At 36.3% G+C, this 26170-nt stretch overlaps 2 protein-coding genes across 2 annotated transcripts in view; both read right to left on the bottom strand.

Annotated features, from left to right (window-relative positions):
• LOC139129296 (uncharacterized) overlaps positions 1-26170 on the bottom strand; it is a 413410-nt gene that overhangs the window by 259800 nt on the left and 127440 nt on the right. The gene's annotated exons all lie outside the window — the stretch shown is intronic.
• Positions 1-26170, bottom strand: part of LOC139129985 (uncharacterized) — a 102830-nt gene that overhangs the window by 45253 nt on the left and 31407 nt on the right. The gene's annotated exons all lie outside the window — the stretch shown is intronic.

Genomic DNA, 26170 nt, shown 5'->3' with positions numbered 1-26170 from the left:
TGTCAAATCAGATTTGGTTAGAATACAATGACTGAGATTAACCTTTTTAAGCTCTTTTAAACGGTTCAATCCCTCACTAAGTAACGAAACAATATGTTGCTTACTTAACTTAATACCACTTAGATCAATCAGTGTTCTCCCCAGGCCATTTTAGCGTAGCGGTCCCGCTACGCTTTCGCCTCTCCCCGCTACGCTTTGATTCTCCCCGCTACGCTTTAAAATATTCCCGCCATCCTTTAGTTCACACGCTAGCGCTCTGCGTAGCTACCAGCTGTTGCATGCATTGTCTACACATTAGCGCTCACTGCAACTTTCAACCTCGTGAAAGAGTGGAAGGTGTGAAGTATGGTATGCGTCCGATAACTTGTCCGTAAGTGTTGAGAGGAACGTTAAAACAATAGAAGAATCGGCTGGGTTGTTCACAGGTTTTCATTCTACAATGACTATTACGACCAACAAAGACCTTTAGTTGGTATACATCGAGGACAAGTACTCACAGAATTAGGCGGTGTAGCACTAGTGGGGCCTTTGATCACATTCCCATGCTTTGATCAACGAAATGGACCGCAAAAGAAACAAAAGAAGCAGTTGACTAGTTAGGTTGATTATGATTTTACAACGATGATCTTTTTTTTTGTCCGAGTACGATCACGATCGCTATCGAGTTCATATTGCATAAATTCCAATATGGCGGCGGCCATGTTGGCCGACGTGTTTATAACGTGTTGACATCGATCCTGGCGTCGCGTGTGGTTCCACTCTGACACGTTCTCTGAAAGATTTTACACCTGATTTTCGAGTGATTCTAGTGGTACTTAGTTCATGTCTTGTGATCATCTTGGTGTTATTTTTAAAATCAAGAATCGAACGACGATGTTCAGTGGCAGTGGTAGTTACAGGGGGGGGGGGGCCGCGGGTTGAAATTGATCTCCTTGATGAAACATTATTTGCGGCGTTTGTCGTTCAAAATGATATAAAACTCAATTACATTTGAATTGTGTAAAGCTTAAACTTATGAATTTTCCTCTTTGTTGGCAATTTTTGACAATTTTATTAGCAATAGACCTATATGTATTACTGAAACTCCAATCAGACGAACCATTTCTTGCTTTCAATCTGAACTTGCTGTTACTGTTTGAATCTTCTATTTTAATTGCATTGTACTGTGATGATTTATTAAGTGTAATAAAGAGTTTCCATGATGTTCAAATTGCATACTTGTGTGTTACCAATTGCATTTTGTTGTGAGTGTACATGAATGCGTGGGTGCATGTGCAAGCTTATATCCATATGCAAATATAAATTAATGATATGCAAATGATTATGCAAATTAGCCGCTACGCTTTTGCTTGATCCTGGGGAGAACACTGTCAATGCTGAACATTTTACTAAGTAGTGATAAATTTTCACAGAGTTTTGATAACTGACCGTTTGATAATTTCGTACAATCTATGTGTGTAACGCTTCCTAAACTTCTCATTAAACCTGCGACATCATTCAATGATTCAATAGTGTAAACACAAGCAATCGGTCGCTGTTCTCTGGAGGTACATGATAATAGAATTTCAAGCAAACCATGTGCTATGTTATTGCCATCTAAACTTACATCAATTTCATCTTTTATCGGCAGCAGTACAGTACACCCTAAACTGCCAATACTGTTTCTGCTGAGGTCTAAACAAGTGAGACATGGCAACACATTCAATGCATCTAATAATAATCTGCAATGCTCCCAGGATAACCCATTTCCTGCTAAACACAATGTGTTGATATTTAGACTGACAGTCTCTTTAGACAAACAGAGAAGAAACTGCTCACAAAGGTTTTCTCCCAACCCAGTAAGGCTTAGTTTCTCAATGTGTGGCATACATGACAATGCCTTTATAAACATTTCCATGGCACAAGTATCTATCTCTTCCAGTATGCTCACACTGCTTGAAATGGTTAATGATGAAACTACTAGTTGCTGAGCTGTATCACTGCTTGATTTGGATTTTGCATTTATACATAGCAGTGGTAGAACTCTCAACAATTTGGCCATTACAGTGAAATCATAGCAAACATTTATCCTTACAGTACACCTGTCAACAGTTAAAGGATCTGACATGATATTTTCTAGACATTCTTTGAAGTTACTTGAGAGGGAACATTCATCATTCTCTGTGTATAGTTTAATGTCTTTGACCAAAGAAGTGTTCTGTAAAAGAACAGACAGAGCGTGTATACTTTGATCGGAAATCCCTGTACATGATGACAGATCTAATGTATGGTTCTGACCTATCAATTTCTCAATATCTCTACCAAAAACAGAAGGCATCTCTGATTCAAACAAACAAAAGCCAATGAACTCTAAGTTGTCAATATTCGCAGAAATTTGCATTAATCTGTGTGTAGTAAGTTCATTGAGGAAACATGATGCTTTGTCTCCCAAAATCCCAGTAATATAAGGGAAACAATACGGCAGGTATGTTTGCCAAGTTTTCATTCTTTCTTCCCTTAGTAACATTTGGATATTTTGGGGTGACAGTGCAACAGTATTACTAACATATACCGCTGTGATATAACTATATACATAGTTGCTTTGGAAAGTGTAAACATTTTCAGACATTGTCAGTAAACCAAACAAGTGTGATTCTAGATTGGAAATGCTTTCACCAATCCATGATGGATTCAATTTACCAACATTTTCCTCAGTGATGTGCTCATACATACACTTTCCTATATCATTAAACCTAGCCTTTACAAGTTCTCCAAGGTCCTTAACTTCAATATTATTTTCTTTACAATACATTTCTGCATGGTGTATCACAGCATACTCAGTTGCCTTGGTTACTGTCATAGGTAGAGTATATGAATTCTCAAACCAAAAGGATACAATGGCTGGGAAGAAAAACGCTTCCTGTCTCAAAATGTCTAGCACAGGATCAGACCTTGATTGTTCAATCAGAGTACTTGCTTGGTCAATGTCGTCCATTTTGCTCATCACATACTTTTCCCATTTGTCACAGCGTATCATATCTGTGAAAATGGAATAAATTGTAGAAAAAGAAACATTTTCAGTTTGTGTATATATTTGTAACTGAAACAATGACCTGACCGACGATATATAAAAAACTTTGTACAGTTATTAACAGGAAAGAAACATTGCCTATAGAATGGAATACAATATTTACTGTAATTCAACCCTTGTGGGTATAAATGAGGACATGATTGCTTTATTGATGTCACTGAAATGATCTGAATATTTGCGTCTAGAAGTTCCCTTCAAAATTAGATAGAAGACTTTACCAAGCATCCTCTGCCTCGGTTTGTGCTTACTTTTCTGTGTGTAAATGTGTGGCTGAAACCATAACTTTGCAAAAACGAAAATTCCAAAACTGTATACAGTTCTTGATGGAAAATCATTTTCTAAAATACTGTTATGTCTTTTATTTAAAACTTGACTGTGCGAAGAGAGAAAAGATGGCACTCTACATTTGGTCTGGAACTTTACATAAACACATAATCATGATCAGGATATTCTATTAAATTATGCACACTGTCTTACCAAGCATCATCTCCTGCCTCAGTTCTGTATACTTCTTCTCCTCGATATCCATACTGATTCTCACTGTAAAACCAGCCTTCTCTGCTTCAAGTCTTATGTCAGGTGATATCAGAAAACCAGTTAGAGCTTTCTCAACCATACCATCATTATATTTCTGCCAAAAATAATCTATATCATCTACTGTTAGAAAGCTCAGAACAAACAAAAGGCAGCCAAAGGCAATTTTCTCCAGTACAGATCTAGATTCCTTAAACATCACAGTTAATTGCTCTATAGCAGCTTGATCTCCTCCTTCCATGATAAGTTTTCCCTTTTTTTCAACATGTTCTTCAGCTAATTTTTGGAGTTTCTCTCTTGCTATTAGTTGTAGTTTCAGTTCTTTAAGTTGAAGTTGCACTCTTTCATGTTTGTCAGCCTCTCTTTCTATTTCATCTATCACCACTCGTGTCTTCACTTGTAAAGCTGGAAGGCAAAAGTTGCAGAATGTAGTGGATCACATTTCAAAATCTATCCCCCACTTATAAAAAGGCATTTATATCTTGATTCTCAAGAAGAGATTTGAAATTTGATATCAATGACGTCATTAACATAGAATGTACTACTACTATGCTTTAGTCCTTATTATCATTGGCAGCCGGATTTTCACATCTCACCAAAATATAATCATTTGTTATCTAAAAATCTTGAAAGAGTTATGAGTGTCAAATTTAATTATTTACATAAGTATTCTGTGTTGGTTCAAGGAATGAATGTAAAATTATGTAATCCAATACCTCTTCATACATTGAACTGCACCAGGAATATAGAGTGATGCAAATATCTATAAATATTTGGTCTAATCAGCCACAATGAGACAGATATTATGCATATACACACACTCATACACACATGTATCAATATCTATCTATTTATCTATCTATACTTGTATGTACATATATTACTCACCGATTATAAGATCCTGCTCGATCATTAGAGAGTCAATGAAAACTGAAGTGATTTTAGTATGCACTTTTGTCAGTTGATAAACCCCATCTTAGTTATTTTAGTGTTATTCATATACTATATATTGCTATCTTGGTGTTTGTATGATTACCTGACAAGCTGACATTATGATATAACCCATTCATTATATAAACGTCATTACTTGATCATTATAATATAAAGCAGACGTTCCAACAAATAGTATACACACTTCAATTATTTTTAACATTTAAACTCAATTTGTTGTTTTTATTTGAAAAAAAAATATAGTTGAAGACAAAGCTCGGAAGGATCATCATATTGCCTTCGTGTTATGAAAAGTGTCTATTTACAAATCTTTGCGCAATATACCCATTTCATCTCTCTATCATCAATAAATGTTGTTTAGAATGACTAAAAAATTAATGCAGAATATAATGCTCAGAATGAAGAGACTGACTGCTTTGACCCTGATTTCAGTAATACTTACTTTGATGTCCAAACCTCTTTCTTTTCTCAAAGCCACCATGCAATCCCTTTCGATACTTTTTCTTGATGCTCGACAATACATTGAGTTGCGGTCTTTTTCTGACAGTCTTCTTCATAACTAGTAAGAAAAAAAACAACTATGAAAAATGTGATTGTGATTGTGTCTAAGTTGCGTATTATATATGATATCAAATAATTGATGACCACCGTACGCAAAAAAATATATTTTATGATTGCCCAATTAGATTTTACCAATCAACCTTCATAAGGTAGAACGTGTCTTGTGGACAGATATTCAATACATACCACTTGTGGGGGCTCATTTGAAAGCTCTTCGTGTAATACAATTATTTACCCGTCATAATTTTTGGAAAACCGAAAATTTTACTTTTCCCCAAAAGAGGATTGCAGCCATCTTGCATTTCAAATATTACCAAAGATTCATTGGTAATTTGTTTCTCTAGTACCAAATGTTGCATGTTGACCCCTGATTTTTATCGTTGTATTGGTAAGAGAATGGGCAAAAGTTTCATTTAGAAAATTTTAGCAAAAGTGTAAGCCTTTCACTTTCAACGCGTATACTACATGTACCTTAAGCTTGTATGATAAGTGTAATTACATGTCCATTCGCGTATTGGCAATGACTTTGAGTTCTTTCCAACCGACAAATTTTTATTCTGTAAGTTTTCTTCCAATGAACTTACTGAATTACGTCTAGTGTTGAATGTAGGATGTAAATACAATATATTGAGTACATGGTTGCATCAGAAAATATACAGTGCTGCTTTGACTATTTTTGACCACTAATAATTTCAAATAAAAATTGGTTATTTGCTGATGAAAGATATTGGAAATGTACCAAGAGTTTAAATCTGATCAAAATCAAATAAGTATTCCACAGAAAAAAGCATGACCTTAAAACATCAAACAGTTAGACAAACCAGTTACCATTTATTTGTCCCAAGTTTTTTGAGAATTCATCCCTCATATAGGCATTCCCACAGAGGAATAAATGTACTCACATACGTACATAAATAAAGACAGCAATACAACATCAGCTCCATTTGTGTAAACAGATGAGCTGATGTTCAAATCATCCTGTCAGCCACGTTGGGACAGGATATTACTAGTCTATCTAGTCTAGGATCTCGAAGACCTGTCTTTACTCAACACATTTCAGGTAGTTTTCAGGATGATTTCATCAGGATTACCTTGATGGGTTTCACAAACCAAATTTTATTCACCAAGTCATTTTCCATGTCGTCTGATTTCTTAATAGACAAGTCATTGACAATGACATAGTCCCAACTTGTAATAGGATTATTAGTCTTGGTATGGCAGGAAATGTGGTCACAAAGAAGTATCACTGGAGTGTATATGTTGAGATCTATGGGCATATGGGTCTATGTCGTTGTTCCCAATTTGAAACACATGAGACATGTCTAAGTTATGGTTCTAAATCGGGAAAAAAGATTAGACCTCTAGCTGTATTGGCCAGCCAAGAAATACATATGTGCATAATAAATGAGGTACAAGATGTGACATCTTAAGGTCTAATATCCTATCAAAATTGAAGGGTATAGAACTTGTGGTTACTGAGTTATGCATATATATGTATAATCAAGGTCAAAGGTCATCGAGGTCACGTGATATTTTGAAAAAAAATGTATTGCTAATTAATCCCTATATGCAAAAAATCAGACCTCTAGCTCTATTGGCTCGCTCAAAATTAGATATGCACATAATTAATGTGGTACAATATGTGGCGTCATAAGGTGTCCCATCATATATACCATATATGAAGGGTGTAGCACTGTGGTTACTGAGTTATGGACAAATATGTATATTTGAGGTCAAAGGTCACCGAGGTCACATGACATTTTGTCAAAATGTCTGAGATATCTGCGTGACGGATGGACTCATGGATGGACGAACGGACGGACATGACCCATTCTATAAGCCCCCTGGACTTCATCCGTGGGGACTAAAAACTGTGTCACTGCATCCTTTTTGCAATATGAATACGATGAGAAACTAAATTTTTATTTTCTTGGCCTTATACATGGGAGTCTATGGAGGGGTACCTGTCAACTCGCACTTTTTCCAACCCACCCAGAACCAATGCGCCCGATGCCAACTCGCCCGATACCAACTTGCCCGATGCCAACTCACCCGATGCAAACTCGGCTGATACTATTTTGCAATTTTATGAGTACCTGGTATGTATAAAACGTTTTATTTCTAACAACAATTATTTCTAACATTGAGAACCACAGGTGCGGCTTGAAATATGTGCCAACACGGAAAACTTTTTATTTGCGAATTTCACGTTTTGCAAATCTCTTCAAAGAATAAATTTCGTTCGGCTTCTTTATGTATAGGGATTATAGTTACTGCGTACTGGCTCACTTCTTTAGGAACAGCAGGACCGTCTTTCACGAGTTACTGGCCTGGCATGACATGAAAATAGCTGGCCTCGGGCCATCGGGTTAGCGTACATAGAATCTACAACACCCTATCTCAAAACAACGGGCGAGTTGGCATCGGGCGAGTTGGAATCTGGCGAGGTGGTATTGGGCGAGTTGGAATCGGGCGAGTTGGTTCTGGGCGGGTTGGAAAAAGTGCGAGTTGACTGTAATTCTCTATGGAGAACTGACTTATACATGGGAGTCTATGGAGAACTGCCTAACACATGGAAGTCTATGGAGAACTGCCTTATACATGGAAGTCTATGGAGAACTGCCTTATACCGTACATGGGAGTCTATGGAGGTATAAACTAAAAAGTCCTGTAACACCGCCAAATTTGATCTGATTGTGAAACAAATCGACGTGCATCTGTTATGAGGTAGGGTACTATCCTTGTGCAAAGTTTGAAAGAAATTGATCAGGGCATGTCTGAGATATCTCCGTGAACGGACGGACGCACAGACGGACATGACCCAATCTATAAGTCCCCCCCGGACGAACTAAATTTAAGAATGGGAATACCTCGGTGAGCAGAAATGCAACAATTAATGCCATGGCCTAAACCACGCACATGTGTCTTTGAGAACACAAATTATTTTAGCCTGAAGCCCGCATTTGTTTTGGGAGGGGCATGGGGCATCAACTTCACCAAGCTGACTGAGATCAAATGTATAGTATTTTCAAAAAGACACTACTTACCTAGAAAATGTTTTTGCTGGAATTCTGTGACTCTCATTTTCAAAGGTTCTTTACCAATATGTTCAAACAACTGTACGAGCAAACCTAAATTACTGTCTCCGATATCACCGCGATTGTTTAAATGATGGAAGACATCCCATGCACTTTTAAGCTTATTCATCTCTTGCTCCGCCACCTGGTTTCCTCGGAGAAGGTTCTTCATGTCATTCACATCATCCTCAGTCAAGCCCTTGGCAAGGTCTCGAAACAGGATGTTCAGTGGGCTGATTGTACTTGCCTGTGGAGCCTCTGCCATAATGAGGAATAACCTGGATTCCCTGACGCTATTTATTATGTTACTGTAGTATGGATCTTCTTGGCAGGGCTCCACTAAGCAAATGCTATCGTATGGACAAGTGCATCACATGCAGTAGATATCAGTAGCTATTTTATCAAAACACCAGGAACATCGAATCTGAGTAAAAAAATAAATACACCGCACTGTGTTATATTCGTCAAATACAAAACTGCAGACATTATTCTAATTTATTTCAAGTTGATTCACGCATATTTTTAATGATTGATGGCTGGCATAAACATGATATGTCTACAAGAATGTAGTTTCATTTTCCTGTCAAAATATGCATGTGAAAGTTTGATGTTCGAAAAAAATATTGGATAAAAGTCAATACACATAGAAATAGATCCCGGTTATAAAATATATTAATGCAACAAACGGAATATATTTTACTGAGACCATCAAACCCATAATATGAGCAATATCGTAATTACATCTTATTGATTTATTGATCCATTTAGGCCTATTTATATATTTATTTATTTATTTATTATTTGGCTATAATCCTTAGCTACAGGTTTAATTCTCAGTAATAGGACCTCGTCACTGTATTTTTCACATATCCTTTGACCTATGCATACTGCATTGAAATGCTTTAACAGAGAGACTCTACTTTGATAAAAAATTAAAACCCTCCCGAGGGAGTAATAGGGTAATCTCATTTTGTATGTAGGGCCTAAATGAGTACATAGTTTTTTGAATTTATTTCGATAGTGTCCAACCTTACAAACCTTAATGTACATGTGGGCCTCAAAATCATCAAACATTCAAATCATAATTGTTATATTGCATTAATATTTGCGGAAACTAGTCAAACCTCATAAAAGCAAAACACTTGTTTGATCACAGTCAACCATGTTCTATTCCGCTCTGTGCCTATGCCCATAGACGTGTGTACATATGCCTGAGAAGAACCAGGCATATATGTACACACAGTCTGTGGGGCACATAGATGCAGAGCGGAATAGAACACAGGTGACAGGGGTTTGACTAATGCAAATTTCCCGTTGCTTGTTTGGTGCAGATCCTAAGCCTTGCTCATTATTTAAATGTATTTTACCTTATCAACTACTTCTACTTGGCAGTTGTTCTTTTAACAACCAAGTGTCTGCTTACATATTGTAACATTGAACCAACTGCAGTACAGTACCTTTAGGTTTGGCCCGGTATTGTGGGGTGGGCATCCGACCCACAAGCCCAGGGAAAACCCAGAACCACGGAACTTTGACCTGAACTATATTGAACTCTGGACTTTGATCAACTGGAGCTAAAGCCTAAACTAGTCAGTCCCAATCGCTTCAAATTGCTGTGGCCATCAACTACCCTTACATTCAATCAGAATAATACTTTTCCATGTAGCTTAAGGTTACTAGTGACGTTGTGCCCATAGAAACTAACTATATGAGAGGTTGAAGACACTGACGTGGAAATATCGTGCGAGTACTTACAGTTGTAGACCGCCTCTACGACGTACCACCATTTTCGACGCAAGTACCCCTGGGTATATCCTCTATCTCAACTATTTTCTTTGCTGCAAGAGATTCCTACGGTAATTCTTTCACTGATCCCTTAAATTTGTATCAGTTATTTTGTATAAGGTATAAGTTGTTAGTATTTCTCTAGTGATCAAAATGAGAGCCCGCACTATTTGTGGTCAGATACAGGTCCGGTGAAGTCCGGCCGGTATTGTCCCCGATTGAACCCCCATTGACCTCGTTTTACATGAAGTGAAGTCACGTGAGCAACCCTCAGTCAAATTGACATAATGCAATTGCTTGTCAAATGACGTACGCACACACGCTATCGGCATGGCCACAGCGGACAGCAGTTCGGTTGACTGTGCAATTTAATACCTACCATATATCTAACCTAAACCATAGACCCTCGAGAAAAACGGGTCACTTTTCAAGAGAGATTCATCGCCTGAGTCCTATTTCATGGACAACCCACTGCTCGCGCGCACACACACACAGACACAGACACAGACACACACTCTCTCTCTGTTGCCGTATAATACATGTACATATTCTGCTTGTCTTCCTATAATTTTGTAGATGTGTCTTTCGTTTTACTGTGCTCTTCCTCACCTTTCCTAACTGTTACTAAAATTACTATTTGGGTTTACCCTCGCCCATTTTCAACAAACACTTCTGGTACTCAATGAATAATTTGGAGGGGATTAAAAATGATGAATTTATTCATGATAGGAAATTTGGCGAAATCCTACAGACAAAGGCAAATGATTGCAGTTGGGTCACACCTTTATCAGTTTTGATTTCGTTGGGATAGTTTCGAGACGCCTTAACATTCACATGCTGTCAACTTTTTGAATAGCGGACCGAGGTAAGCGGGCAGTTAAAAGTACTTTCTTACTTTTCCTCAGCTGGGAAATAAACTGGGATAAAACAGAGACTGATTGGAAAAATAGGAAATATGTAAAATACGGGAGGAAGACAGTCGAATCTGCGGGCCAGGCCGTTGTCGAACCGTGGAGGTAGCTCCATGGTCGAACGAAGTACCGCAATATTTTTTCTGTGCAAGGAAAGGTTCACGATAAAAGTTTTTTTTAAGGTTAGCAGGAAATCTTATTTGGTGAATCATAGATTTGCTGTATGATGAGCTGCCGATTGAATTTTTAGTGAATTTGCCAAATTGAATAGGTTTACTTCCACCTTTTTTACAAGAAACTCTCTCGGCAAATGTATGAACAATGATAGTTTCCTTTGATGTTCCGGGATGGACAGTGCTGTGCACAGTCACACAACCAAATTTTCTCAAAAGAAAACATCAGCGCAACAACCAGTTTAAGTTTTTCACTTGCGCATTTAAATTTGCAGTTATAACGGAGACAAAATTATAGTATTAACCCGCAGCGAAGAATCTAGGTCATTGTTTGCTGCCAAATATTCATTCTACAGGTACCTAGGCTATACTACAAGCCATTCCGGGTCTTCTCCAAAATTGGCGACGCTATACCATAATATTTTTCCTATCAATAGCCAATAAGCGGCCAGCGGGTCATCAATAGCTCCAGAGGCAACTTTCACATACGTCCATGGGTACGTTAGCCAGAGTGTGTTGAACTTTATCCTGCTATAAATTCCTTCGCTACACCATTTACACAACTGTTCCGTGTATTACCGTAGGTCAGTGTAAAAAAATATTGTCATTTTTGAAAGAGGAATTTTGCCAAAACGCTTGGAATTGCACATTTAATGAGTCATTTGATATCGCATGAATTAGAGAAGAGAGTTAATTCTCAACAGAACAATATAGGAACTAATTTGGGATAATTGAATCTTCATATTTTTTTCTAAATTTTCAAAAGTGTTAGGTTCCTTACAGTTGAATGATGCAATATCACAAATGACCCACAAAAACAAGTGTATAGCGTAGCAGGTGAGCTTTGGGTCCGGCGTCAGATTGTCCTGCCAGGAAATTTACTCACTAGATTAGAATTTCATGGAAGGCTATGACACCTCCGTAATCCTGTCAAGCAAGAACAAACTTGATCCCTGGGATCGAGTCCCCTACTTTAAACTATCACAATCCAAATTATCCCAAATAAGTTCCCGTTGTGTTACCGGTAACAATATTCTGTGACATATAGTAACAAAATTCGTCACCATTATCACAAAGAATTGTGTCAAGCGAAGTTGTCATACAAGAATTTCTATTCTGTTATTCAATTATTACGAAATTGTCTATGGCCAGCAGTCTTTGTATAGAGGAACGCCGTAAAACTGTATCAGATGCCTATGGGGAAAATTATCTCTTTACAATAATTGCTGGCGCCGGTCGTGCGCGAAATCGTTTCTAACAAAAAATACGAGTCCCGAGTACTTGTTTTTAACTTCTTTAGTATCCAAGTATCCAAACTGAGAACCGGTCGTCAGACCTGTGACCTGCATGAGGTCAAAACCGGATGGTAGTTAGATCAGTACTTAGCCAGTGTTAGGAGTAAATTATTTAACACTGTGAGAAGTAAGACATGCGAGAGTATACTGTACTTTTGTCGCGAACAGAAATTTAGTATACACCACTTTTGGATTATACCCATGACAAACACACTGCCTATGAAGTAGCTCAATTTAGTAAATTCTTGATCAGCTTCAAAAACGTGATGCACATAGTCAGCAACCGAAAACACCACAGTCTAAATCTCCATGCACCCTTACAAGAATGGATCAATAACCGAGATAAGTTGTTTAACTTTAGTGGCCGCGACCCCACCACACGCCGTATAGTTATGAAACATTCAGACATACACGGTAACTTACGTAGTTTATAAACTTTGTCAAAGCAAAGAATTCATCGCTTACTAGATGTTTATGACTTGTCAGAAACAGGAACTTGTATCCTCCCATTTTAATGGTGTGAATGTCGATCTTTCAGTCTTTAATATAAACCTGTGTTGTCTCCAACATAATGAATATCGTCTATGTTTCTCTTTTTCCACTTTGCAGTAGTAGGCGTGGTCGCCATCTATAACAGCTTTGCACGGGCAACAAAGAAAGCAGTTCAGCGTAGCCATAGTCTGTTCCGTACTACTTTCATAGAATCATAGTTCACAGCCTTTGTGATGACGAGTCCACATCAGCCTATCCTGTTAATTTGCTCACAGCTTCAGCCTTCATCGATCACTGCAAACGTTGTTAAGGGCGAGCGCTAGCAGAATATTATTACGTAAATATGATCGCATTTCCGAATACCTTGCCTTTATTTCACCTTCAAGTTGACTGTGAGCTGTTTACTTTTGTCGAATGTGTTAGCTTGTAGAGTAGGAAATATTGATACGAGCGCATTAACTGACAGACCTTCAAACAGCTATGACCATGCTATTCAAAACTCAGGAGGGTTGTGAAATTATTCAAAAGCGATATTGTATCAACATATTTTGATGCTATTGTGTTCAACACTTTCAATCCGCCTAATTTATAAGTATTACTCAAATAAAGTATTATTCATGTCAAAGTGTAGGTCCCTTTCGTAATGATCGAGTTTAGGACATTATTATGTCTTAAAATTTAGTAAACAGAAAACCAATTGCTATGGAGTTTTTAAATGATCCACAGTCCCTTCACCATGGGTGCATTGATTTTGAATGACCGTATCGGATGACATTATTTCACGGTCAAATGTTGTGTGCATTTGACTTGTCAGCTGTATCTGAGTATGAGTATCCAGTACAGCTGTCAGTAGAATGTCTGATTCAGTGCAGATGTTAATATAAAGAGGGATATGAAAACTGTTTTTAGAATATACGAGTGGAACGCACAGACCGTCTACTACAGTATTTGAAAATATTTGATTCAAGAATACTCTTCTTGAAATTTACAGTCATTAATGCTGAATTTCTGAATACATCTTTCACGTATAAAGTAATGAGAAAATCTATGAAAATAAAAGTTGAATAGACTTGGAGAAAAATGACAGACACTTCAATCGCTAAACCACGCAGTCGTGTGATAAGACAATCCGTTCTCATAATATACGAAACAACACGTGTGGAACAACTTACAATAATGGAGCACGATGGCAGATAATAGGTGCACGGTACCTTTTAAAACACAAAAAAACATTCACAGCCTACTGCAATTAACGTGAATCAACAAAAGAAAACGTCTGTGGTCTATAATGTTTCAATGTGCACTATGAAGTCTAAAAATAACGCAGGAAAAGAAAGTAGCATTGCCTTTGTATTGAAAAATACATAACAGCTATCATATCGATTTAATTTAATTGCTAGAAGACTGTTCCTATCCTTTGTTATTTTTTCTCCAATGCCAAGTTATTGTTTTGGGATCCTACAAGTTACTATGCGTATTCCTTACTGTTAGGAAGCTCAACATATACACAATGACCGTTGTCGTTTTTCTGTGCCCCTAGAGTAATGCTTATGGTGGTTGGTATAAAACATATCATAACAATAAAACTAGTTGATTAACTTTTGTAGCATTATAATGAGCGTTGTTATAAGAAGGAAGCGATATTGTGAAAATAGAGTTAGGATTTATGCACTAACCAAGTATAAAATTATTGTAGTTTATTGCATACGGAGTATAAAATTATAGATATCTTTACACAATTAAGGTACGATGGCCTGATGCCAACATCCCCAGCATGAGTTCACTTACTACTAGTACAGCATACGATAAAATGTGAACTGTCTTTGTGGCGTCAGGGAGTCTTTGGCCAGTACTGAAATTTGCCGATGGTCATAGCAACTTTGGGTACACCATATTCGGCAAGCTGAGTTCTGTCGTATGCTGTAACATACAGGTGAAAATTATGAACGTGAAATGCGACCGGATGATAATGGGTCAGAATAGCATGTAAGATAATATTGTATGTCCCGGTGTGTAACATAGCCAAAATATATGCCCCTTGCTAACCTATCATTTCCATGCCAGTAAAAATAATGGACTTAAAGGGTCCCTGCCATAGTTAATACTGGAACCCCTAGTACTGTGTTCATTTTTAACGTAGTTGAACGTGGGTCTTGTATTTTTCACTATCCTTTATCCATCTACATTTAGGGTCTGGTCATCAGCAATGATACCTCATTGAAATTTTGGTCAGTTACGACAGGAAACTTTCAAAGCTTGCAAAACATCGCTGCCATTCTGCCTGAAAACATTGAACGAAATTGAAATGATATTATCATATACTAGTTAGTACATATGTGTTGTACAGTTTGGGTATCCCTGTCGTGTCGTGTTTTAATTTGTGCTACAATTAATCCGTAAAATGTGAAATTACCGATTGAACTTCCAATACCTCGCCAGGTATGGTTAACCGTTTGAGTACTTTAATTTTTCCCACGAAAATTTTCATGCAATATTTGATCAATATTTATCAATTTTTCTGTATTTTTTATACTCTTGGACCAAAGGCACAGAAGTGCTCTTTAACTACAATTTTTGGACGACATTTTAGCAAAAATGTGAGAAAATTTGTTTGTCTGAAACATATTGTCTGCATGATAATTTATAGAGACACAAAAATATTGACTTTGCAAAGTTAAATGGTTTGTCCATTAAAATCATTTAAGTACGCTTCTTTGAAGTTAACTTGTATGTATATATGTAGATGTTAAACTCTTTCTTGTTCATTTCTTCATTCATTCATTCATATATCAGAAACCTGTCAGTGTAAGTCATCAGCACAAAGAGCTCATTCACCTTGGAATAACACCACAGCCATGGTCAGGAAGGGGTCCTGTTGGGCAAGTTCATTACATCTTGTGAGTTTTGAATTTCCTCAGAAAGTTAGATTCTTTTGGGCCAAAAATGCCGTATAACAGTTTCGACAAACTATACCGGAGTTACTTAGCAGAAATGGTGGTTAGAGGATTACTGTCGACAATACAATGCATTCGACCATAGTACAAGCAAACCTGTGTGCTCAAATGCATAACAATGAATGTATTGCCATACGCGTTTGTACATGTGATGGCAGTACAAGCGAACCCGGTGTGTACATGTACACATTGGTTCGCTTGTACTGCCATTACGTGATCTTTAGGGTGTACTGAGTGTATCATTTTGGTTCTGGAGTAAAACCATTCGCAGGTTGAACGTAGTGGTAGAAAAGACCTTGCAGCCTAAGGCCCCCTCCCCCGTCTTATGTGTATTTTACTGATGGTCTAATGCCTATGAAAAGTTTGCATATTCATGTTCAGTTTTGAAATGTCAAAACCATGCATTTTGTTCTCAATTCGTTTTGAACTTAAATTCTTGCAGTATATTTTAGACATCACTGACGCAGACAAAAAATAGTCTTCAACTAACTTCAAAATGATAAACGAAATTTTGATTACCGTACTAAACTGAACGCATGCACATTTGACTTACTTATTTCAGATGTAACATTGTATCATTAAGATCATAATGTATAACTGTGAGAAGTTTGAAGATTACTGCATCTTCTCTATGTTCTCAAAAACACTACTCCTATCAATAATTGTGCCTATTGATACAGGATATTTAGTTTTTACTATACTATCTGAACTGTCAAATACATTATTTGATTTGAGACATTGCTGTACAAATGTGTTGTTTGATTGGCTTCGTCAAGAAATGAAAAACACAAAACTTATCGTTACTTATATTGTGATAAGCTGTCATTGTTTGCTGATCCATTCCAAATTTTATTCTTGAGTTTCATCTATTCTATTTCCCAACAAGAATTTCGATTCAGTATCTAAAATTCAGCATGGTTGTGATACATTTTCGCAAAAGTGTTTGTCTACTTGAAACAAAACATAGGCTGGTGTGACATCATAGCTTTCAACTTCTTCAGAGAGGTGTGAGAGCCAGCTCGACCTGTGTATGTGGTTATGCCATCATCTTGTACACCACGACCAGAACATGACATGTTGTATCTAATTAATTTTATTACTAAAATATACAAAATGACATCTACATGAAATCTAAAATGAACCATGAACATTTACAAAAAGCTAAAAAGCATACAAATTTTTAAATACGAGCATTGCAGTTACTTCTATACTAAATACGGATAGTTTTCAATCGGATTCGAACCCACAACATATGGCATCAGTCGCCTAGCTGAGAGGCCAGAGACAGAACCACTCGGCTAAATCTCCACTCCCAAAAAAAGAGTACCTGTGAGTAGGTTTTGTTGGCCATCCTTTTGGCATATTTTGCAATGTCAGTATTATTGAAAAATATTGCTGAACATAAAGTAGACAGACTGCAACACTATTCATTTAATCATATCACTGAAATCAATGTCCTTATTCTGCCTGATGAAACGTAAGCCAAGCAACACTATCAATAGAGGTACTAAAATTCATATCTTTGAACAAATGCAGGACATGAGGATATATTCTGAAAATATTTTCAACTTAAGTACAATATATTTCTGCTATTCATGCTCCTCCAACACAAAAGATGAGATAATTCTAGAGACAGTTTTCGTAGCTTTACAGTAAAGATATGGATAGTGATGAAAAACATATAGACTGTAAACTTGTAAATACAACAGGAAACATGTTCAATTTTTGTTTTCTTGTAGACAGATAATAGACATAATCTACTCATGTATTGCATGATTACAATTATAAACTCACTTGTGGGTTTTTTCTTACAAATTAGAATACTGCAAAGATAACAGATTAACCAGTATGATATGCACATTGAATTTAAAAATTAAAGGCAGTGATATAAATTACAAAATTAATCTTTCATACCAAATCAAAACCAACCGGCAACATTCCAAATTTACATCTTACAGAGTCAGAAAAATCCTAAAACACATTATGTATTTGCTGCAGGAGAATACTACTGAATGCCTTCATCAATGTGTTTTCAGTCAGTGTGATGGAACTCTGAGAAATGTTTATTGTGTTTTGCACAACTTTCACAAAATTTCAAAAATTCTAGTAGCAATCTCATGGAGTGCAATTTAAGCACTTGATCATGATTGTCAATACAACTTTATCGATACAAATGGGCAATATTCATTCTATCATGCCAGTATATTGATGGCGCAAATGTAGTGATCTGGTAGGTCGAGACGCGAAAAGAACCGTGGTATATTGGCGATATACCATGGCTGGCACACACGCCAGCTCTAGGCAAGAGCCTTTTGACGTTCTATGCGAGAATTTCAATATACAGTACTGTTATGATATAATAGCAATGAATCCCACCCAGCGACGGTATACCACTCGATTTTGACCAGTTCACTTCATATATGCACTCGCTATCGCTAGTGCATATATGTCGTGAACTGGTCAAAATCTCGTGGTATACCGTCGCTGGATGTGCTTTATTGCTTAAATATATATAAAGTAATTAAAGTGAATAATGATGGTATTAAATTGTAACATCATTCATCCTTAAGCAAAGTAAAACCAATTCTCTTGTAAAATTTTTACAATGTCATAAAAAGTAACAAGACACATGGCGCTATTTGTATTTGCTGCTGGAGAATACTAATGAATGCCTTCACCAATGTGTTTTCAGCAAGTGTGATTAAATTAGGAGAAACATTTATTATGTTTCGTACAAATTTTCTTAAATTTCAAAATTCTAGCTACAAGCTCTAAGAATGCAATTTAAGTACTTGATCACTATACTGATTGCAAAAACTGTTCATTAATGTTTCCATATATGTTTACACAGATTACATTCTTTTTCCAGCAGAGAAAGGGTTTGAAAGTAGTTACCTTCTGTCATGCCTAATCGGTTACATGTACAACAATCTTTAACAAAATGTGAAACATCAAATTGATTCCAGTATTCAAACTTACTGGACAAGCTACAAAAAAAGAAAAAGATATTCTGTGTGCACTCAGAACATCCCAGGGGAGATTACATCATGCATACTTACATGTAGCTCAACTCTTATTTAAAACAAAACTGCACGAATATATACAAATGTGTAAATCCATCTTTAAAAATGCTAAATAAACATATCAAATCTTTAAGTAATATCTGTGAAAGTCACATATATGAAGGACATGTGAGACTTACTGTACATAAGATATCTCTATGTTCTCTTACTGCCCTACTTAAGTACCAAGTCACTGCTAAAATGCTAAATTATCGCACAAAACACTGAATACAGAACTCTTTTTCAATATTGTATGTAATATGGCAGTATAAACCCAGCTGGCTATTGACATCTGTATGGCGGGGTACATTTCATGTTCTCCAGATAACTGAGGAACTGGTATTTAATTCTGAACAATCTCATCTATTCAATATCTTACTATCTGTACACTGTAATTAACTTTCCCAAGGAAGATTGCAGGTAAATCAACGTGCTGTTAATAGTTTACAATTACACGGAGATACATTTAAGATGATAGTTCAACATTCAACACCAGAAGATTGATGACGGGCTATCAAATTGTTTGCATCTTATTCTGCTCATTGAATAGTAAATCACTGAAATCCATTTTGATACAGAGTGTATAACAAAATCCTTTCAGCATCTGATCAAACCTAACTTTTTGCTGAAAATAATGTGATGTCACAGCTATATTATGGGAATAAAAACACGACAAATGAACAATCCACTTAATCACTCTGTCATGATGAATATTTCTGAATGCAATATGTTGGTAGAGGTTAAGACATCTGAGTAGAAATTTATACTAACTTTTTCAAAACTATTTTGTGTTTTGTTGTCGTCATTTCATAGTGCTATGAAATATTTCAGAGGTTTTAACTTTTGGATTTGGCTAAAATACACAACTTCTTTGCTATATCTTCAATCTACATGAATTATTGTGGGAATAACATCCCAATTTTACATTTGATAATGTTCACGATTTTGTTGGATCTTTTACAGTAGGGGGGGACATAGCCTGAGGTGCTAGGCTGTGGAGATGATGGTAGCAAAGTTTGTTCCTTATGCTGTGCTCTGTGATATGACATTTCTTTTGAATGTTGCTCTTCTTGGAAATGGGATATGCTTGCTTTGGCAGACTTAAATGTTGTGTTATCTTTCTTTGAAGCAGCCTGACATTTTTCCAAGCTAGTCATTGATGCAATGCCTTCACTGTAAGACTTTTTACCACTGTATTGTGTGTTATAACGACGAGGATCAAGATGAGTAAGTCTACGCATTGACCTCATCACTTCACTCAAAGTCTTTGCACCACTGTCTCAGGTATGTTATTATGACTAAGATCAAGATGAGTAAGTTCATCCATTGACCTCATCACTTCACTCAAACTCTTTGCACCACTGTCTCCTATGTTATTATGACTAAGATCAAGATGAGTAAGTCTACGCATTGACCTCATCACTTCACTCAAACTATTTGCACCACTGTCTCCTATGTTATTATGACTAAGATCAAGATGAGTAAGTCCATCCATTGACCTCATCCCTTCACTCAAACTCTTTGCACCACTGTCTCCTATCTTATTATGACTGAGATCCAATAACTCAGGGTTCAGATATTTTAGCCATTGTACAAAGTCTTCAAAGTCCTTGTCAGTCAAGTGTTTCCATCTGGCAGATACGTTTGTCAGTTGAGTCATTTGTACAATATTGGTAAAAGATATGACATTTAACTCATCTGAATCAAAATCAATACCTTTAATTGATGACCCACTTAATTGATCTTCAATGGAAGGAAACATGGCCTGTACAAAATGTACATTACTGGCAACATTGATGAAAGGTTTACTAGTATGCTGAATCTAAATGTCAAGAAGAAATTTTATGTCCGGCATGCCAATGTTTGTGTTACTAAAATTAATACACTCTAGTCTCTCCAGTGAAAGCAGAGCATTTCCCACAACTTTTACACCTTGATTATCAATTCTACTTCCACTAATGTCCAAGTGTCTCAAATTAGTGAAGTTTTTTAAACTTTCAGCTAAGAAGGGGAAAATGGTGGAGTTCAACAATGCAAATGTTAAACGTTCCATATTAGAAAAAACTGATAAATCATTCAACACATTCTTGTTATCAGTTTCAGACCACTCTACATTATTTGGAATTTCTACATTGGTAATCTTTGAAATGTTTTTGAAAAAGTCTTGCAAGTGACCATCCTCTAATGTCAGGTTTTCTCTTTCAAAATCGGGTAAAATAGGTGATGTAGGAAGTTGGCTCGCAATATAGGGAATTATTTTCTGAAGTCCACTCAAATTGCCACTCACATCAATGTCACAATTAATATCATTGTTTTCTATTTCAGATAACAGTGTCTGCACTCCAACAGCACCGATTTGATTTGAATTCATGTTTATGTAACAAAGTTGACTGAAGTCAAATATCAGTCACATTTAGCATCATAGCTTTGTATTTCAGATAACAGTGTCTGCACTCCAACAGCACCAATTTGATTTGAATTCATGTTTATGGAACAAAGTTGACTGAAGTCAGATATAAGTTTACCAACCTGATCAACATTCTGAATTTTATTGAAACTGATATCTAAATATTGAAGTGTTTCTGAAACATTTAAAAGGAGAGAATTCAATGGCAACTGTAAGTTGTTGTGACTTAAGTCAAGTCTCTGTAGCTTTGTGAGATGTTTTAAGGAAAATCCTCCTTGTACCAGATTGTGTGAAAGATTCACACTGATCAAAGTACATGGCAAGACTGTAATAATATGACATACTGTGGCACTATCCAACTGATTCTTACTCAAATCAAGTTTTGTCAATGCATTGAGATGTTTAAGACTAGTGGTGAGGTTTAGAACATTTGTTAGACAACATTCTGTCATGACTAACTTAGTCAGGTTTGTCAACAAGATTAAACTCTTACAAATTCCAGAACATTTCTCTTCTGATAACCCAGACACATTAATCTCCGTAACTTGCATCAAATTATCATAGATAGAACTGTTCTTAACATCACTGAGTCGTAAGTTATCTTGCTCTAAGTTGATTGATACAGTTGGCATTTGATCAATGATATGAGGCATTAGAGTAAAGTTATGACTTACATTAATTTTTAGCATGTCTTTGTTTTTAACATCGTTTAACAAATTATTGATACCAATATCGCTAAACTTATTTGAGCCCAGATCAATGAACTGAAGGTCATTAAAGCTGGACATGATATTACCAACATTAGCAACATTGTCAATGCTGTTAGAACTGAAATCCAAATACCTTACTTTTGTTGGTATATTTGTTAATATGTCATGTAGTGATAGCTTCACCTTATTATGACTCAGATCAAGGTGTGTTAACTGTGATAGATACTTAACACTCTGGCCAATATCTGTTATTTGGTTATGACTCAGATTTATTTTTTGTATAGAGGATGGTAAGGAGAGATTCAGGTAAGTGTGAAGATCATTATTGCTCAAGTTCAACATTAAGTGCAGTGAATGACGTTGAAACAGTTTCCAAAATGCTTTGTATATCAGATGATGTGAGTTTATTTTAACTCACATCTAACTCTTCAATGTTTGTCAAATTCTTCAGTTTTTTGAAGCTCTCTTCATGAAGATTGTTGTGACTTAAAATTTAAATGAGTCACTGTCTTGGGTAAGTACCAGCAATAAAACAGTCTGTATATATACACAAAATGTATACAATGTGCCCTCCCGGTTATCACCATAATGGCTTTATGGCAACCTCTGTACTTGGGCAGAGATATATATTTACATATCTGTGAAATATTTCTCATATATCTGTGAAAAATTCAAACAAACGAAGTAAACATGAGACTTATCTACCTGATGTAAGATGTCAAGGATCTCTTACTGCCATACTTACATACTAATAGCTCACTACTAAAATACTTCATTATTAAGTAGAACACTGCATACATAACTCATTTTTCAATATTGTATATGTGTAGCAATGACAAACACAGCTTTATATCGTCATCTTCATGTAGCATAACAATTCCAGTTATCCAGGTAACTGGGGGAACTGCTATTCAATTGTAAATAACCTCAGCCATTCAATACCTTACTATTTCTACACTGTAATCAACTTTTAACAACAGCAGGGTTCGTGGTTTAAAGTACAAGGAGATACACTTACGAACGCTTCACATTCAATATCAGAAGAAAGACACCAGGCTATCAAATTGCCGGCATCTCCATTGAATCATTTAAATTCGTCTTTATAAATAGAAAACCTATAGCTTCTTAGCATCTGTTAAACCCTAAATCTGCTACAAAGAATATACTGTGATATAACAGCCATATTATGATATTAATAGGAAGACAAATGAACAATCAATTTTATCACTGTCATAATGAGTATTGATGAATGTAACATGTCAGCAAAGGTAAAGACAATCACCCAGAAATTTACATAATTTTTAAAAGGCAATTTTGTGTTTTGTTGTGGTCATTTAACACAAAGTGATGAAAAATACGACAGGTTGTAACTTATAATTGGCTAACAATATAATATCTTCTGTTTGATATCTAGAATCGTAACATACAACAATGAACAATGAACAACGTCCATATTTTCCATGTGTGAATTTTCACGATTTTGCTGGATCTTTTTCAGTAGGAGGGACATAGCCAGAGGTGCTAGGCTGTGGAGATGATGGTAGTAAAGTTTGTTCTTTATGCTGTGCTCTGTGATATGACATTTCTTTTGAATGTTGCTCTTCTTGGGAATAGGACATGCTTGATTTGGCAGATTTGTATGTTGCTTTTTCTTTCTCTGAAGCAGCTTGACTTTTTTCAAAGCTTGTCATTGATGAAATACCTTCACCGTAAGACTGTTTACCACTGTATTGTGTGTTATTATGACTGAGATCAAGATGAGTAAGTCTACACATTGACCTCATCACTTCACTCAAACTCTTTGCACCACTGTCTCCTATGTTATTATGACTAAGATCAAGATGAGTAAGTCCATGCATTGACCTCATCCCTTCACTCAAACTCATTGCACCACTGTCTCCTATGTTATTATGACTAAGATCAAGATGGGTTAGTCCATCCATTGACGTCATCCCTTTACTCAAACTCATTGCACCACTATCTCCAATATTATTATGACTGAGATCAAGATGGGTAAGTCCATCCATTGACTGCATCCCTTCACTTAAACTATTTGCACCACTCTCTCCTATGTCATTGTGACTGAGATCAAGATGAGTAAGTGTATTCCCTAACCGAGGGATCGAAAACATATTCCAGTCTAGTTCATATTACCTCATCCCCTTACTCAAAATCATTGCACCAATGTCTCTTATGCTATTGTGACTAAGATCAAGATGAGTAAGTCCATGCATGGACCTCATCCCTTCACCCAAACTCCTTGCACCAATGTCACAAATGTTATTATGACTGAGATTAAGATGTGTACGTCTATGCATTAACATAGGCTTCGGAAACATTGGCCACTCTAGTCCGTGTGGTGACCTTATGCCTTCCCTCTCTGCTGCACTGTCTCCAATTTTGTTATGACTAAGATCGAGATAAGTAGGTCCATGTATTGACATCATCCCTTCCGTCAAAATATTTCCACTACTATCATAATCAATCTCAAGATAAGGGTGTTCAGGCAATGACAAAACCATTTTACTCAAACTCCATGCACCTCCGTCTGCTATGTTATTATGACTTAGATTGAGATAAGCAATTTTATACATTGATCTCATCCCCATGCTCAAACTCTTTGCTCCACTGTCTCCTATGTTATTATAACAAAGATCAAGATGGGTAAGTCTATGCATTGACCCCATCCCTTCACTCAAACTTTTTGCACCACTGTCTCCTACATTATTACAACTGAGATCTAGATGAGTGAGTCTACCCATTGACTTCATCCCTTTACTCAAACTCTCTGCACCACTGTCTGCAATGTCATTATGACTAAGATCAAGATGAGTAAGTCCATGCATTGACCTCATCCCTTCACTCAAGCTCTTCGCACCACTATCTGCTATGTTATTGTGACTTAGATCCAAATGAGTAAGTCCATGCATTGACCTCATCACTTCACTCAAACTCTTTGCACCACTGTCTCCTATGTTATTATGACTAAGATCAAGATGAGTAAGTCCATGCATTAACCCCATCCCTTTACTCAAAGTCTCTGCACCAATGTCTCCTATGCTATTATTACTGAGATCCAGATATTCAAGGTTCAGATATTTTAACCCTTGTACAAAGGAGTTAAATTCACTATCAACCCAATGTTTCTCTTTGACTGTTAGATTTATTACGTTAGTCATTTGCACAACATTTTCAAAAGATTGGACAGGTAACTCATCAGAATCAAAGTCTATACCCTCAATTGTTGAGACACTTAACTGATCTTCTATATAAGGGAAAATGGCTGGTAGGTAATGAAAATTATGGGCAACATTGATGAATGGTTTGCTAAAATGATGCCTATGAATGCCAAGTAGAAATTTCAAGTCTTCCATGCCAATGTTGGTTTTACTAAAATTAATATACGCTAGTCTCTTCAGTGAAAGTAGAGCATTTCCCACAACTTTAACACCTTGACTATCAATTTTGCTTCCACTAATGTCCAAGTGTCTCAAATAATAGAAGTTTTTTAAACTTTCAGCTACGAAGGGGCAAGTGGTTGGGTTTAACAATACAAGTGTTAAAGTCTCTATGTTGGAAAAAATTGATAAAGCATTCAACACACTCTTGTCATCAGTTTCAGACCATGCTGCTTTCTTTGGAATTTCTAAAGTGGTAATCTGTGAAATATTCCTGAAAATTGCCTTTAAGTGTTCATTCTTTAATGTCAGCTTTTCTCTTTCAAAATCAGGTAAAATAGCTGATGCAGGAAGTTGGTTTGCAATATAAGGCATTATTTTTTGAAGCTCAAGCAAATTGTGACTCACATCAATGTCACAATTACTATCATAGTTTTCCATGTCAGATATCAGTGTTTGCACTCCGACAGCACCAATTGATTTGAATTCATGTTTATGTAATATAGTTGACTGAAGTCAGATATCAGTTTACCGACGTGATCAACATTCTGAATTTTATTGAAACTGACATCTAAATATTTAAGTGTTTCTGGAACATTTAAAAGGAGAAAATGCAGTGGCAACTGTAAGTTATTGTGACTTAAATCAAGTCTTACTAACTTTATCAGATGTTTTAAGGGAAATTCTCCTTCTACCAGATTGTGTGAAAGATTCATACTGATCAAAGTACATGGCAAGACTCTAATAATATGACATACTGTTTCACTATCCAACTGATTATTACTCAAAT

Source organism: Ptychodera flava, chromosome 3, assembly GCF_041260155.1.
Source record: "Ptychodera flava strain L36383 chromosome 3, AS_Pfla_20210202, whole genome shotgun sequence".
Lineage (NCBI taxonomy): Eukaryota > Metazoa > Hemichordata > Enteropneusta > Ptychoderidae > Ptychodera > Ptychodera flava.
Note: the sequence above shows the minus strand (reverse complement) of the source record. Positions and strands in the feature narration are given on the sequence as shown.